Consider the following 5771-nt stretch of genomic DNA (forward strand, 5'->3'; position numbering starts at 1 on the left):
GGGTTATAGCTATGGGACTCAGATGATGAGAAACCCTGTTTGAAACAACATTGAACATTGGGTTCATTATTCAAGATGCATAACGTTACACATAAAAAAATTATCAACATTTATTTGTACCTTCTTGACTTATCCTGTATCAACATCTTCAACTAAATCAGTTTACCCTTCCAGGTAGAAATGCTTCCAGGTATTAAAATTGAAGGTAAACATTCTGCATTTGCTTGCAAATGTTACCTTTCTAGTATCTAATAGATTCTTCTTCCTTGAATTTTGATTGGGTCATCAATTATGCTTTCGTTGGGAAAGGATGAGTTAAAAATATGTAATATTTCCCGCCACATAGGGCCCATCTGTAAGCTGATTCAGGTCTGTTGCAGAGTTCTCACGCTAGCAAAGGTTGAAGGAACATATAATTGTGTTACTTTTGAACAATCCTTGCTATACAATCGGGCGCTCCTCGGTACCTGTACGGTGTTGGGGCTGTCTCGATCAGATCAGGAGAAATCTAGGTTCTTTCGCAAAGCTTCTGCAGCTAGAACCGAGGTCTATAATTATATCCTGCTCCAAAACAAGTGCCCCTCCCGCGAGCGTCATTAAATACCTGGTTGGTGTTGATTGATAGATACTGCCAAGGCCCGGGGGTTCCCAAACAATCAATCTTGTCAAGTAAGACAATGGAAGTTTATCGAATGTTGTCTATGTGTGGACATATGTGCATTCAAATTTTCTTTCTAGACTTCAGACTGAGAGAAACTGAATGTAATACATTCATTTGTTGTGAAAAACTATAAAATATTTCGCTCAGTCCGGATCCATTGGAAATGGGCCCGTGAAAAAGCTGATGAGAAAGGTTCGCATGGTGGCATATCCATGGCTAATACTATAGCTAGGCTTGTAACTCAATTAGATAAGTCAGCTTTGTAGCGTTGACTTTGTAGGGTAGATTTTTAACGGATGTCCTATCAGTGTTTGTATCTTTGCTTTTTACAAAAGGTGCAGCTCGGATGTACAATTATTATAGTTCATTGCACACAAACAACATATTAAGAAAATAACACCAACCCAACACGCCCCAAGCAGTTCTGTCTGTCTTTACAATTAAAGGAATCTTAATTGGATACTGCCCAGGGGTTGCGATCAATCGTTCTTCAAGTCATGTAGGACAATGGACGTTTTTCAAATGTTGTCTATGAGTTAACATCTGTGGATTCAAGTTTTGTTTGTAGACTTCACACTGTGGGAAACTGAACGTAATACCGTGAAACCTGTCCTAACGGCTACCACTCAAGGGACTGAGCATAAATGATTGCTGAGGACAAGTGGGCGCTCCCAATTACTACTCTCCAAGCAGAGGTTAGGCTCCGGCTGTTTTTGTAACGTTTTTTAGTCGTTTTTATCGGGTTTTCTATTTTGTATTGTATCTTGCTGTGGCAAAAAATACACAGCAAGATACAATACAAAATAGAAAGCGCGATAAAAACGACTGAAAAAAAAAACAGCCGGACCTTAACCTCTGCTTGGAGAGTACCCAATTACAGCAAGTTGGTGGGTTGGTCAGATGATTGATGCTTGTATGGTAATCCTGGATGATGCAAGCACACATTATGATTCTGTGAAAACACTAAGACAAGACAAACGGCCTTTTTTTTATCATTCTTATTTTTATAAAACTTTTCAACGTTAGATTCTACCAAGACGTAACAAATCTAATTGAATGAATCCCAGGATAACTGTGCCAGCAGAAATCCTCGTGCTACCTGCTGTCAATCAATTTTGGTTGCTAGGTGAATGACCCTGCAAAAACCTGGGTCACTGAGTGAAAAACTCACGAATGTTGACATAAATAGATGTCGCTTGGAAACGCCCAGGTTCTTCGGCGAATTCTTTCCATAGGGCTAATTGCAGGTTAGAAAGCCCGATAAAGACGACTAAAAAACGTTAAAAAAAAACAGCCGGAGCCTAACCTCTGCTCGGAGAGTACTCGTAATCTGCCCCTGCGGCAGTACTGGTCCGAGTTGTTGGAAGATTTTAACTTTTGATCAAACATGCGTCTTTCATATCAAGCCGAACTAACCGCTGTTGAAGCAAGCTAATCGCACAAAACACTCTGAGTACCATTCACAACATCAAATGGGACATGTAGTTTAAACTCCTTTTACGTAGAATGGCCACGGATGAGGCTTTGAACGCCGCCAAAAGAGAGCTTGCATAACAGGAACAGACAACTTTTTTGGTCAGCGTAATTGCGGTGCTTGACCAATAAAAAGACCCCATCCGCCCCATATCTTCACTTCTGCTTCCAGACCCGAGAAGACCAGAACCCGAAAGAAGATCTCCAGAAGACTGTAGTCTCGCCGTGATCGTCCTGACAAGATACTCAGTAAGTAGCAACATCGTAGTAGCACAACGGCAAGCTGTGTCATGTTTGCAACTGGGATCTTTTTTCGTTTGTTTGTCTGCTTGTTTCTTTGTTTGTTTGTTTGTCTAGATAGAACGTTCAAATACCAGACCAACCTTATGGATTTCTAGACGTTTCGCCGCAAAACTATTTCACCGTGATCACAATTCCGCAGTCCCTGTGGTCGAGTCGCCCCTACCCGCGTACTTGGTCTAAACTTTGAGTTAAACCCTAGGGAAAATCGATCCAGTTTTAGTTCACTGAAGCAACACTTCCACTGGTCATGACAGAGAAGACAGGCGCTATGTACAGTATTTACAAGTTCGTTTTACCGTAGAAAGTCCGCTATAGCTAGCTCTTTGTGACTACGTACTATTGACATTGGATTACGCACGGCTTTAACGTCTCGTCCTAAAACCAGGGAACACCGCCCGAATTTGGGTAGACAGACTGGGGTTCGGAGAATTTAAAAATCGCACGAGCGTCGACCGTATACATGTAGTTTTCGCTGAAAATCTGCCCCGTCACAAATTGAACGGGGATCAGGCGACTTCCGTCCAACACTGATACTAAATGCGCTGTAGTTCTAAATCACCCATGAGATGGTACCATATTTGGGTCAACTTTAATTTCTGAGTCGTAGGATATGTAGGACATGAGTAGAGAGGACGGGCACGCTACAAATAATAGCATAAACAAGAATGTTGTGATTTTACCAACTAGAATGCTACCACAGGAGCTTACAAAATTGTCGCCGAGGTCTCGCTGAATTTAAACGCAGGTGCCAGGGATCCGCGAATGTCGGCCGAGCTCCCAAAAATCGCCCGCGAAAACGCCAGGCCCAAAAGGCTAGACTGACATGTAGTTACACAATATAGTATACATGACTTTAGTGGTTTTGGGACCTCCTCTCCAAGTTTGACCAACTAGTCCATTAGTCAAAAGGCTTCCGGAGTTCGATTTGCTACACAGGTATGGTTTTGATGTGGGGAACGTTTTTAAGCAAGCTGTGCCAAAACTAACTGAAAAAAAGGATCTGACGAAGAGTTTCCATTTGATAGAAGATAAATTGACTTTAAGTTAGTACTTCACATGAACGACTATCCGAAGAATGAAAAGTAGTGTGCCACTACTGCGCTGGCTCACTACTTTCGCTTGCTAACCCATGGTTAGATGGCTATATAGTTGGCCCGACACAATCTGGGCACTCCTAGCAAATACCTCCATGATTGCGGTGTGCGAATGGGCCATTGTGTGAACAATGAGTGATTGCAAACCCTGGGCAATACTTATCTGTAATTAACAGACAGCTCTATAATTGCAGTGTGTGAACAAACCTTTTGTGTGCACAATGAGTGATTACAAGCCCAGGGCAACAATTATCTGTAATTAACATACAGCACAATACTTTAGTAATTGCCGTGTGCGAACAATGAGTGATTGCAAACCCTGGGCAATACTTATCTGTAATTAACAGACAACTCTATAATTGCAGTATGGTATATGGCTAGTTGTTCTTTTCAGGTTTATCAATTTTCTGCAGTTGAAAATATCCCACTAAACATTTCTTTTTAAATAATGGTGTTTTATTTGCAAAATCATGTCCGGAGGCTAATTGCATGTACAGTCTTGAAGGATAAGAATAGAAAATAGAGTGATACGTTAGACTATGCTATTGTCTAATCAACTATATTGTACACTGTATGCTATTGTCGGGTTTGATTTAATGAACTGTCCCACGTTTTGTATAATGATTGGATTCTGTGCTTTTAGTAGTAATATACTTTTTTGGTGATCTCCTAAAGGATAAAAATCCGGTGAAATTATGGCAACTGTTGGACTGAATAATCTGTTTCTTTTTGCTTCTTAGTGAGTACGCTGACTAATAAGATGTATTTCATGATTGTTTCCCTCAGTTGAAGCGATACCATGAGGCTGTTTGTCGCCACGCTGTTCGTGACAATGCTTGTCACCGCAATGCTGATTGAGGACTCCGAATCAATCGGATCCGCTTTCATACCCGGCAACAAAAAAAAAAAGCCAAAGGGTTGGTGGAATGGAAAGTTACAGGCAGATCAAAAGCTGAGTGAGGAAGTGGAAGAGGCGCGATCTCTTCTGGATAGCCTGAGCGACCTGATGAATGACCCTGACGAGCAGCTGGACCTGAGTGACCTGCGGGGGTTACAGGAACCGGAGGAGCAAGACGGTAAGAATTCTGTTTGCCAATTTTCCTCCTGTAACGCCCTCGTACGTTGCAGCGTCTCCTTACTCGTCCAGTACAATTCAACGTTCTTTGATTTACTTGTTGAGGGGTCATAAGGCTTTTAGCATGGCTGCTAAGACTACATACCAATGATTGAACCATATACGTACATTGCTAAATAACGTTTGTTAGAAGCGACAAATTCTGTCTGAACCGATTATCCATAAGGCTTTGTTTCTTGTAATGCATTTATATGGATTTAAACATTTCTTACTTTGATACTTTCGTGTTAAATGAAACAAATCTGATTAAAATGTAGCACAGAGAGATAAGAGGGAGTTTTCGTAAACCCTTTAGCCCCATAGAGGGTTGTTCTTAACCCGAAGGGTCTGGGTTCGAGCACCCTGATATGCTCTAACGTCTTATCCTTTGGAACGCGCATCCTCACTTCACTCGGGTGAAAATAAGTACAACGATTCGATTACTGACGTCTCTTGGGTGAGGATTTGAATATAAAGCATGTAATAGAACCCACCACACTTGTCAAAAAACAGCAAACTTTAAGGTACTTTCTAAGAGTGATATTTGTATTTACAGACGCCCGTCGCCTCTGGTAACCTGCAGCCGACTGGACGACCTGATGACCGGAGGTTTCAGTGGCGTCAAAAGGGCAGAACCAAACGTTAGGTTAATGAACGAGAATCGTGGAAATGCAGTGTCATGTTAATCCATCCTACTTGTATTTTTCCCTGCTCATGTTTGATATTAATTATGCATTGTAACTTACTTATTGGAAGTCATGATATTACATACCTCATAAAAAACTATTTCAAAAATTAGTTTTAACAGTAGATACAAGGCTTACAGTACCCTACCTTAGCAGTGAATAACAAGGCTACTGTTTTCCCGGGGATTGTTCAATAAAACCTACTGAAGAAAAATGAAAAATATACGTTATTTTTATTGCCTCCGTGTGAAGAGATTTTGTGTCCGTTTGTTGAGAGTAACTGTGTGTTCGTACGAATGAATGAATGAATGAATGAATGAATGATGATTTATTAAAGTGTCGTGCGTTTACAAACGCCCAGCCCGCGTGGGCTTATAAGACACGTCAACAGAAAGTATAAATGAACAGAGGGTAATACATGTACAACGTAAGTGAACATA

At 41.1% G+C, this 5771-nt stretch overlaps 1 long non-coding RNA gene across 1 annotated transcript; it reads left to right on the plus strand.

Annotated features, from left to right (window-relative positions):
* The first annotated feature begins 2273 nt into the window (after window positions 1–2273).
* On the plus strand, window positions 2274–5552 carry LOC118423259. Its single transcript, XR_004832004.1, has 3 exons — window positions 2274–2383; window positions 4318–4607; window positions 5202–5552. It is a non-coding gene; the product is annotated as an uncharacterized LOC118423259 (long non-coding RNA).
* Window positions 5553–5771: the final 219 nt, after the last annotated feature.

The sequence above is a fragment of the Branchiostoma floridae genome, chromosome 9 (assembly GCF_000003815.2).
Source record: "Branchiostoma floridae strain S238N-H82 chromosome 9, Bfl_VNyyK, whole genome shotgun sequence".
NCBI lineage: Eukaryota > Metazoa > Chordata > Leptocardii > Amphioxiformes > Branchiostomatidae > Branchiostoma > Branchiostoma floridae.